We start from the raw sequence: 12027 nt of genomic DNA on the forward strand, positions 1-12027 counted from the left end.
CCCTTACTTGGTTGTGGTTCCATTATGCCTCAAAAAGTGAGAAGGATGAAAGAAAGTGAAAAATTGCAAAAATTTATTGGAGAAGGAGTGAGAGGGCGGCGCTGATGTTGAAATAAAAGGGTTTAGGGTTTTTGAGGGTATATTTATAGAGGGGCGGGTTGGGTTAGGTTTAATGAAATATTTATGTATGATTTTAGCCCACTCCACGATGCGGTAGGATAGCGTAGACCTACTGGATAATGCCAATTGCCATTTAACTGCCTACCGTGATGCGGTAGTTTTCACGTTTAGTCACTATAAATTGACAATTGTCAATTTTCCATGTTACGTGTCGCGATGAAAATCGCGATAGACTACTGGTATTTGATAATTCTTAATTCACACTTCTCCGCATCGTAATGGAAATTGCGTATCCTTACTTGAATTTGACAATTGTCAAAATACCCAGTTCCGCGTTGCGCCATGCTTCAAAATCAGATTCCTTATGTCATTCTAACTCTTTTCTTACCTGAGAAAATCCCCACTTACACATATCATTTTGGAAACCTGATTAATTTCTCCAAATATAATAATATCCTTATTTCACTTTGAAATTCCCTGCAATCTCAAACAAAAACAACAAAAATTGTAAGTAAAAGTGGGTTGCCTCCTACTCAGTGCCTTAGTTTTGGTCGTGGCACGACTCATTTTTTTTATATTTTTCTTTTCTTTTTGATTTTTCAAGCCAAAAATTAAACTACCTATTACAATACATGTATGGGTTGCCTCCCATATAGCGCCTTATTTTACATCGTGGCACGACTCAACTCGTTATCACTCATCAACAAAAGTGATAGATTCCTTGTGCTTGTTGGATGATCCACCCAATAATGCTTTACACGCTGTCCATTCACAAGGAACTTCTCCATCTTCTGTTTATTCCACAACTCCACAGCTCCATGGTTTGTCATCCGCACCACCTCAAAAGGTCCAGACCATTTCGATCGTAATTTACCCAAAAACAACATAAGCCATGAATTAAACAACAATACAAGTTGTCTGAGTTTAAATTCCCTAACTTGAATTTGCTTGTCGTGCCATATTTTGGTCTTCTCCTTATAAAGCTTGGTATTTTCATAGGCATGGAGTCTAAACTAATCAAGCTCATTCAGTTCCAATAACCTTCTTTCTCCCGTGGCAGTCATCTCAAAATTCATCTTCTTCACAACGCAACATGCTTGGTGTTCCAAATCTACAGGAAGATGATACGCCTTACCATACACTAAGAAATATGGAGATGTCCCAATGGTAGTTTTATATGTTGTTCGATATACCCAAAGTACATTATCCAACTTATCCACCCAATCTTTTCTCTTCCCATTCACGATCTTATGAAGTATTTGCTTAATCTCCCAATTGGATACCTCTACTTGTCCACTCATTTGAGGATGGTATGCAGTGGCAACCTTGTGCCGAACACCATATTTATCAAGAAGATTCTTATACTAGTTGTTGATAAAATGCGTACCTCCATCACTAATTATTGCTCTTGGCGTACCAAATCTAGAAAATATGTTATTCTTCACAAACTTCAACACCATTCTTTCATCATTAGTTGGACTCTCCATGGATTTCACCCATAACAAGAATGTAAAAATTACCTTTCGAAGGTGGTAAGGGACCCATGAAATCAATCCCCCAAACATCAAAGATTTCTATTTCTAAAATATTATTCAGGGGTATCTCATGATGCCTAGATATAGTACCCAGCTTTTGACATTGATCACAACTCTTTACAAACACCACTGTATCTCTAAACAAAGTCGGCCAGAAAAAGCCTGATTGTAACACTTTTCTCGCAGTCCTTTCACCCCCATGATGTCCACCATATGAAGATGAATGGCAATCTTGTAACACCTTTGAAAATTCAGCCTCTGGGATACACCTATGAATTACTCCATCTGGACCTTGCTTGAAAAGTTATGGTTCATCCCAAATGTAAGCACGAGAATCATGGAGTAATTTCTTCCTTTGATGCGAAGTGGTTTCGGGAGGATACGCCCCACAAACTATCAGGTTTACAATGCAGCATACCGTGGGAACTCAACTACTTCTAATAACAATAACTTCTCATCAGGAAAGTCTTCCTTGATACTCTGAAAGTTATCCATAATATGGTCTCGATTTTTCAGCCTTGACAAGTGATCAACAGCTTGATTTTCAGCTCTCTTTCTATCACGCACCTCAAGATCAAGTTCTTAAAGTAGCAGAATCCACCTAATTAGTCTTGGTTTTACATCTTTTTTGTTCACAAGATACTTAATAGCAACATGGTCTGTATGAACAATGACCTTGGTACCAATTAAGTAAGATCAAAACTTATCGAATGCATATACCACAACCAATATCTCTTTCTCTGTAACTGTGTAGTTAACTTGAGCATCAATTAGTACCTTGCTAGCATAGTAGATCGATTGAAATATCTTCTCTTTTTCTGACCCAACTCTGCTCCCACTCTAATATCACTAGCATCACACATTAGCTCAAAAGGTAACTCCCAATCTGGTGTGATCAAAATAGGTGCTTCCATCAATGTCTTCTTAAGCTTTTCAAAACTTCATGACAATCAAATCCAAACTAGAACTTGGCTTCTTTCATTGAGAATTTGCACATGGGACTTGAAATCTTTGATAAATCTTGAATGAATTGTCTATATAACCCAGCATGTCCCAAAAAGCTTCGCACGCCTTTGACTGTAACTGGATGAGGCAACTTTTCAACCACTTCAACCTTTACTTTGTCAACTTTCATCCCTTTGCATGACGCTTTATGGCCTAAGACAATTCCTTCTTTAACCATAAAATGGCGCTTTTCCTAATTCAACACCAGGTTTATTTCTTCGCATCGAGCTAGAACTTTATCAAGATTTTGCAAATATTTTTCAAATAAATTCCCATACACAGAGAAATCATCCATGAATACCTCCACAAATTTCTACACCATGTACTAGAATATCATCATCATATACCTTTGAAATGTAGCAAGTGCATTGTATAAGCCGAAGGGCATGGCTATGAAAGCATATATATCGTATGGATAGGTAAAAGTGGTCTTTTCTTGGGTTTTCGATGCTATGCTTATCTGATTGTAGCCAGAGTACCCATTCAAAAAATAATAATACTCTTGCCCTACCAATCTATCCACCATTTGATCAGTATAGGGACTTGGATAGTGATCTTTACGAGTTGCTTCATTCAACATTCGATAATCTGTACATATTCTCCAATCGATCACTGTACGTGTAGGAACCAACTCATTATCATTATTTTTCACCACTGTAATTCGTCCCTTCTTGGGTACACAGAGCACTGGACTCACCTATTTGCTATTAGAAATTAGGTAGATAATACCACTATCTAACCACTTGATCCCTTTTTTCTGGACCACCTCCTTCATCATAGGATTCAACTTCCTTTATTGCTGTACTCTAGGTTTGTGCCCTCTTTTATGTAAATATTGTGTATGCAAAATGCTGGATTAATTCCAAAAATTTCAGACATCAGCCAACCAATCACCTTCATTCTTCTTTTAAGTACTGCTACAGCTTCTTTTACTTATACATCGGATAATCCTGCAGATAAAATAATAGGCAAGGTATCTTGATCACCAAGAAAAATATATTGTAAGTGAGGAGGAAGAACCTTAAGCTCCAAGTTAGGAGCTTCTTCAACTGAAGGCCTGGGTGGTGGACCGATTGGTCTATTCAAAGGCTCGATTATCACTTTATTTATCTTAATTACAACTAAATTCATAATTTGAACCAATTCCAATGCTTCTGAATCCCCATGCAGATCATAATCCATCAAAGCCCACTCTAATGGATCATCAGACAAAAATAACTGCCACTTCAAAGCAAGATCAATAACCAATATTGAGGACAACTCCTCATATATAGCTGGCAATTTCAATACTCTATACACATCAAAAACCTCTACTTTATCATGTGCTCGTATTGTCATTTTTCCAGATGCCACATCAATGAGTGACTGCCCTGTTGCTAAAAAAAGTCATCCCAAAATAAATGGAACAAGTGGATCAGCCTCAAAGTCAAGAATCACAAAATCCACAGGAAAGATTAAAGATCCTACTTGCACCAGTACATCTTCAATAATACCATCTGGTCTAACAAGTGACCTGTCTGCCAATTGGAACAAAATAGTCGTGGGTTTGGGGCTTCCAAGACCCATCTTCCGGTACCATGACCTGGGCATGATATTTATGCTAGCCCCCAAGTCACACAATCCACGTGCACAAATAGTTTGACCAAGGGTAATCTGCAAGGTAAAACTCCTCGGATCCTTCAATTTCGTTGGCAGTTTATTTTGAATTTTAGACGTGCACTCTTTAGTAAGTGCAACTGTAGCTTATTCAGTCAATCGATTCTTATTGGAAACAATATCCTTTAAGTATTTAGCATGTTTTGGCACACTCTTCAGAATGTCAACAAGAGAAAGGTTTACTTGGACTTGTTTCAGAAGATCTAGAAACTTTTTAAAATTGGCTTCCTTTTGGTTCTTTCTTGCCCTTTGAGGAAAGGGTAAGGAAATAGTCTTCTTCTCTACACGAATCTCTTCACTAGCCTCTTTTTCTTTTACTTCCACTTCTGCATTCTCTTGCAACCTATCATTAGTGACCACGAGATTATTCTGCTCCTGAACTATCTTCTTAGTTGCTGCCCACTCCTTGTTATAACTACATTTATCTGTTTAGGATTAGCCTCAATGTCTCTTGGCAATGCTCCTTGTATCCTTGTATTCTGCGATCCTACGATTTGACCTAATTGTAACTCCCAATTTCTTGTGAGCAATTATTGACTCTTCAACTTAGCTGTAAACTGTACCTGTTGAGCCTTCATATCGATCACAAACTGTGATTATTGAGCCATAAACTGCTTAAGCATCTCCTCCATATTACTATTCAAAGTAGTTGCCTGATTGTTTTGAATCGGCTGTGGATTTGGTTGCACTGGTCCCTTATACTGATTTAAATTGTGCGCTTGATTTCCACCCCATGAGAAATTAGGGCGGTTCTTTCAATTTGGATTATATGTACTGCCAAAATTCTGTTGACCCTAACAATTTTTATTCCCCATGTAGTTGACTGAATCTGGATTAACAGAACATGCATCTGCTTTATGCTCACCACTTTTGCAAACTTCACACCATGAATATACCCGGTGAACTATATTTATTGTGGCTGCTGGTTGTGTTGTTCCCAACTTTAAGTTGTTAAGCTGAGTAGTCATATGGTTTTACATTATTGCAATCTGTGCTTGTAATGCAGTGAACTGATTAACCTTCAAAACCCCTGCAACTTTCTTGAGAGAATTTCTTGAGTCTGCATGGCAATCAGGATTTCCTTGTGCAATTCTATTCAGCAAGGTATACAATTCTTTATATGTTTTCTCTAAAGCTTGACACCCTGCTGCTGAATCCAAGAGAATCTTTGTATTAGACTCAAGGCCTTCTATAAATGTATGCACCAAAACATCATTCGATTGATGGTGATAAGGACAACTTTTGAGCATGCCCTTGAATCTCCCCCAAGATTGGTAGAGATTTTTTCCATATTTCTATCTGAAACTCAATATCTCACTCCTGAATCGTACAGTTTTCTGAGATGGAAAAAATCAAATGAGAAACTTTTGAGCACAATCTTTCCATGTAGTGATGGATTGGTATGATTCAGTAAGTAGCCATCTCTTTGCTTCCCCCAGTAGAGAAAAGGGAAAGAGTGTCAATATGACATAATCAACATTCACATCTTCAGGAATATATGTATCGCTTATCTCCAGGAAGGTTTGTAAGTGCTACTGCAGATCCTTATGTGAGAGTCCCTGAAATTCTCCCGCAGATCTCAACAATTTCACTATATTTTGTTTCAATTCCCACTGACCTTCTGGTTTAGGCTTCAGAATACTATTAGTCTCGAGGTGCGTAAGTTGGATTGCCACTTCTCTAATAGGTCTTGTGACTGGTTGAACAGGAACAACTGGAACAACAGGAGCTGGACCATTTCCAATATTTGGATCAGAACCTATAGAATCAAGTATTTTCGCCATCGGTCCCAGTTGAGTGTAGTATTGAGCTCTTTGTCTCTGATGAAAAATCACTTCTGGTTCTGCAAAGGGCTCTACTAACTCTTTATCCCTAGCCAGTCCAATGTTCAGCTAAACCTGTAAAAATTCAATAGCTAAGATCAAGTTGTTAACACTTAAACTTATTATCAAAAACAAAAAACTAAAGCAATTTACTAATTCTATTTGATCCCCGATAACGACGCCAAAAACTTGTTGCGTCTCGTGTACGTAATCGTGCAAGTAATATAATGACTTAGACAGTCAGATATCGTTCTCTCAAGGATCAATAAACTAGAAATTTATTCAATCTTTAGTTCAAGACAATTAAGTATTAATTGTTTGATGGTATCAAGATTAATTTGATTCTGTAAATAAAATGTAAATTGCTAAACAAGTAATAATTAATTATAACTAGAGCAAAGTAAGTAATGGTTGTAATCAATGATGAGGATGATTCCAGGGTTGAGGTATTGTGAACAGTCATACAATTCTCTATTCTTATCATAGTCTAATTGGTTATCGGGTTGCTGGTTTGCAAGGGTTATGCCACGATCTTGGTCTCCCGACCTCAAATCTTCTATCTATTAAATGCTGTAACTACAACTCCCACAGAGTTACAACAAATCTTCTAGATTCATGAAGTTGTCTTCTTGCAAGTGAACCAAGCAAGGCTTCTAGGTATATCCCTATCCTAGATGCTAATTCAAATCCCTTATTTTATAAAAGAATAAGAACCTTGCTTCCTAATTTCTTCGTTCTATCCTATGATTCTCCTCCCAGATTCATGTAGAAATATAAATTTATTCTAACGGTGGTCAATCATTAAAATAGTAAGCTCAAGAAATTAAGAACAACCTAGATTATACTCCAAAAAGAAACTATGAATAAGAATATTAAAGAGTAATCATGTTCTTAGCCTCAACCCCAGAAATAGGGTGTTTAGCTACTCATATTTGAATTTATCATCCAAAATAAGTAATAAATCATACCCCAAAACAAACTTGAAGTAAAGAAATTTAAAAAATGTTCTAGAACCCTAAAAGAGAGAAATTTTTGGTTTTCCGCCGCTGCTCTGCTTGATAAAAAGTCCCCACGTTATCTTGGATTTTTTCTTATATAGCGGGGACAAAACACTTAAAATATTCCCGATTTTTCCACAAGGCGCATTGCGCCATGACTTCGATTGGTATTTTCCATTAAAATCTAGGAAGTCGTGGAGCTCTAATGTCCCCTGATAATTGTAAAATGCACCCTCACCGCAATGCGCCATTATCACGGTGAGCTATTGGATTGAGACAATTGCGAAATAGTCATCCTCCCCGACACGCTAAACCTTTAGGTCACCAAATCTGGTAAATGAAACTACTCCGTGACGCGGTAGTTTCACGAACCTTAGCTGGAATTTGACCATTGCTATTTTGTTGATCCCCGCAACACGGAGTGTCTTCAAATGAGGATTCCTACTTTCAAGCTTCCATTTTTCAGCTTAATTTCACTCCCTTGCATTCCTTCACTACTTCCATATCCTCGTTGTATCCAATTATGCATAATTCTTCATGATTTTGAACCTGAAAGTACTAATCATATCCATTAGGCACGAAATAGAATAAAAGTTGAGTTATACTTATGAATTCTTACAATTATGAATTCTTACAAAAGTTCTTGAACCAAGTCTAAATCTGGGTGCATATTGGTGCTTTGAACATATAAATGTGCCCAAGATTAGAGTAAAAATATTCTCCAGTAAAATTGGATTGTTTCCTTTTGTTACGCAAGAGCGAGCTAAAAGAGTTAGTGCAAATAGGCCTGCGGGCACTATGAAAACAAAAGCAATAACTTCGGTAACCAAAAAAATTTCATGATCATTCTTGATTAATAAAGTACTTCTTGCTATTAGGGTTAAATGGCCTAGAGAAGATTTAAATTCTATGATATTCATACAACAAGATAATGCAAGAACTAATATTCAACCTAATGACGATGAATTTTGTCGAGCAGCGGCACAAGATGAATTCGATATTCGCTTGATATGTGAACCACCTAATTCTCCAGATTTGAATATCTTAGACCTTAGATTTTTCAGATCTATTCAGTCTATACAATACAAGGAAAGTCTTAAAAGTATTGATGATCTTGTTGCGGCTGTCATAAAATCGTATGAAGATTTTTCAACAGAGAAGTCCAATTATGTTTTTTTAACGCTGCAGTTATGTATGATGGAGATCATGAAAGTAAAAGGTTCACATGATTACAAGATTCAACATCTTAGTAAAGGTAATTTAGCAAGGAACGGTCAGCTGCCAGTACAACTAAAATGTGATCCAGAATTAGTACAAAAAACTCTCGATTATTTAGGTTAAATTTTATTTCTAAAATTCCAAGTTCTTTTGCCAGTTGTTCTTCTATTTGGATGGTAGTTTAATTATTTAATTTACAAGAATTTGCTTAATTAATTATATTTAATCAACTGTTTTTAAAGTTTCTTGTGAGCAAATTAAGCCATCTTAAATCAAACATGTTTTGTGTTGGAGTTACAAGAAATAGAACCGCCAACTTGCAATTTGGAAACCCAAAAATTGACTTGTCTTTGTTTATACATAATTTTTTTTTGTATTTTTCTATTAATTAGTTTTATATATATATATATATATATATATATGAACTTGTAAAAAAATGAGGAAAATTTATAATGCAATGTTTTTTTTTGAAGAATTGATCTTGTTAAAAGGGTTAAATGTTTTAAGAAATAAATTTAAGAGATCATTTTGTACAAATACACAATCGAATAAGACAATAGAAATTTTTAATGCAAAATACAAGAACGTGAGGAGAATAATTATTCTAATAAATTTAGGAAGATAAATTTTTAACATAATCCTTATTTCATCTTCAATATTGGTGTCTCGAACCATTTCAATTGAGTCTTCAAATTTTTCAATGGACTCTTCAACGATAGTGCCTTGAACTTTTTCAATCGAATCTTTCATAATCGTATCTTGAATTATTTCAACCGAATCTTCATTCATAATAGTATCGTAAACTATTTCAACCGAGTCTTTAAAATTAAAATTCATACTCTAAATTTTTTTGTACTCTCTTTCAATTTTTTCCTTTGAAATCAATGAAGTAGAAACAGAATGAAAAATGAGATTATATAGAAGGGTGATGTTTCAATTAATGAAGGGAGTACAAGGCATCTTTTAATTAATGCTACAAGTGGGAGTAGTTGTATCAGGTACTACAGGCAGTAGACTTTTTCATTAAATGGAAACATTTCAACTACTACTTCAAAGTTGGTCTCTTTTACCAAAAAAAAAAGTTGACCTCTCACTTTTAATGAATGCTACAGGTGGCAATAGTATTGTTTTCAAAAATAAACTCCTTGATTGTCAAATTATAAGGGTAAATTTGAAAAAAAATTCAACGATTCACTTATTTTGGAACACCAATAAATACCCCAACAATTCATTAATTATGAAACGGAGGGAGTACTGAATATGCTAACACCCTAAAACTAATATTCCGGATCTACTGGCGAAGTCGTATTTTCCATCCGAGGTTGTTTTGATCAAATGTGGGTCCCACACCTATATTTTTAATTTTTCAACTTTCCGATCAATAGGTCGAAATGAGCGCAGGTGCACCAGGACCCGAACCAAAGGTCTACCTAGCCTAAATTTGATATTCCGGAGCTGTTGGCGTAGTCCGTTCGACCATCCGTTGCACAAATCAAAAGATATCCACATAAGTCCAAAATAAGACTCTCAAAGCCATCAAAAACCATAATATCACATAAATGATGCCAAAATACATTGAAAATCATGTCAATCACTCCCACACCCCAGAAATATCATAATGCAACCACGGGGAAGGGTAAATAGTCAAATCACATAAAATCACAAATTTCACATATTTCATCAAATTTTTAGGTCATTACATCATCTACCACTAAAAATCTAGGTCCTCGAACTAAGGCAAAGAAATACCCGAATCAATGAAGAGTTGAGGATAAGAACTATGCGTATCAGACTTAACCTCCCAAGTAGCCTCATCTACAGGTCGATGTCACCACCAGACCTTAACCACAGGGATCACTCTAGAATGCAACTGCCTAACATCCCTAGACAAAATGGAAACTGGCTCCTCAACAAAGGACAACTGCTCATTTAACTGAACCAACTCCTAATGAATGACATGAGACTTATCAGAAATATAGCGACGAAATATAGAAACATAAAAAACTGGATGAACAGCTGATAGATAAAGGGGCAAAGCCAACTCATAAGCCACATCACCAACAGTTCGAATAATCTCAAATGGACCAATATACCTGGGGCTAAGCTTGCCCTTCTTCACAAACCTCATCACACCCTTCATGGGTAAAACTTGAAGGAAAACACGATCACCAACACCAAATATCAAGGCACGAAGTCAACGATCAACATAGCACTTCTGCATACTCTGAACCGCTCTGAGTCTATCTTGAAAGACCCGAAATCTATCCAAAGACTCACTAAGCAAGTACATACCTTGAGGCTTACCTCTAAAACATCAAACCAACCCACTGGGGAGTGACAACGCCTATCATAAAATGCCTCAAAAGAAGTCATATCAACACTGGAATGGTAGCTGCTATTATATACAAACTCTGCTAAAGTCAAATGCTGCTCCTAGTAGCCACCGAAATCCATCATGAATGTGTGAAGCATATCTTCCAAAACCTGGATAGTCTACTTTATCTGGCCATCAACCTGGAGGTGAAACGTTGTTCTAAGATCAGCCCAAGTATCCAACTCAACCTGAAAAGCCTTCCAAAAGTGAGATGTGAACACAAAACCTCAATTTAAAATAATAGACACCGACGCACCATGCAGACGCATAATCTTACGAATAAAGATATGGGCTAACCTCTCAGCACTGAATGAGACCCAAACCAAAATAAAATGAGCTGATTTGGTCAATCGATCCACGATAACCCAAGCACTATCAAAACCACGAGAAGTATGAGGCAACCCAATCACTAAGTCCATAATGATCCGTTCCCACTTCCAATCGGGAATGGGTATCCTATGAAGGAAACCACCAGGTCTCATATGCTTGGCCTTCACCTGCTGGCAACATAGGTAACGAGCGATAAAATCTGCTATATCTCACCTCATACCACCCCACCAATTATGTTGTCTCAAATCACGATATATCTTAGTTATAACTAGATGGATAGAATATCTGGAATAATAGGCCTCCTCTAAGATCAATCTAATCCAATCACCACTCTCGGCACACAAACTCAACCCCCAATCGTCAAAACTCCATCTGAATTAAGTGAGGCTTCCTTAGCCTCCCCACTCAAAATCTTATCGCAAATCAACCTCAATCCAATATCTTCAAACCGATGAGCTCGAATCTGCTCCATCAAAGAAGATCTAGCCTCCACAAATGCCAAAACATATCTCGGTGTTGAAATATCAAGTCTAACCTTTTGATTAGCTAAAGACTAAACCTCTAAGGCCACAGGCCTCTCTTGGATCAAAATATTCGCCAAGCTACCCATGCTAGTTGACTTTTGGCTTAAGGTATCCGCAACGACATTAGCCTTGCCTGAATAGAAAAGAATAGTCAAGTCATAATCCTTAAGAAATTTAAGCCAATAGCGCAACCTCAAATGAAGATCTCATTGGGTGAAGAAATACTGAAGGCTATGATGATCTGAGAAGATCTCACAATGGACTCCATACAAGTAGTGCCTCCACAACTTCAAGGCAAACACAATTGCACACAACTCCAAATCATTGGTAGGATAATTCCTCTCATGAGGCTCCAATCTTGACGAGATGCATACATATTACCTTGCCCTCTTGCATCGACATAGCACCTAACCCAACACTAAAGCATCACAAAAGATAATAAAG

The 12027-nt window shown here is 36.8% G+C and overlaps 1 non-coding gene across 1 annotated transcript; it reads left to right on the plus strand.

Annotated features, from left to right (window-relative positions):
* Nucleotides 1-5537: 5537 nt before the first annotated feature.
* LOC124888296 lies at nucleotides 5538-5644 on the plus strand. Its single transcript, XR_007046424.1, has one exon. It is a non-coding gene; the product is annotated as a small nucleolar RNA R71 (small nucleolar RNA).
* The last annotated feature ends 6383 nt before the right edge of the window (nucleotides 5645-12027 follow it).

The sequence above is a fragment of the Capsicum annuum genome, chromosome 10 (assembly GCF_002878395.1).
Source record: "Capsicum annuum cultivar UCD-10X-F1 chromosome 10, UCD10Xv1.1, whole genome shotgun sequence".
Lineage (NCBI taxonomy): Eukaryota > Viridiplantae > Streptophyta > Magnoliopsida > Solanales > Solanaceae > Capsicum > Capsicum annuum.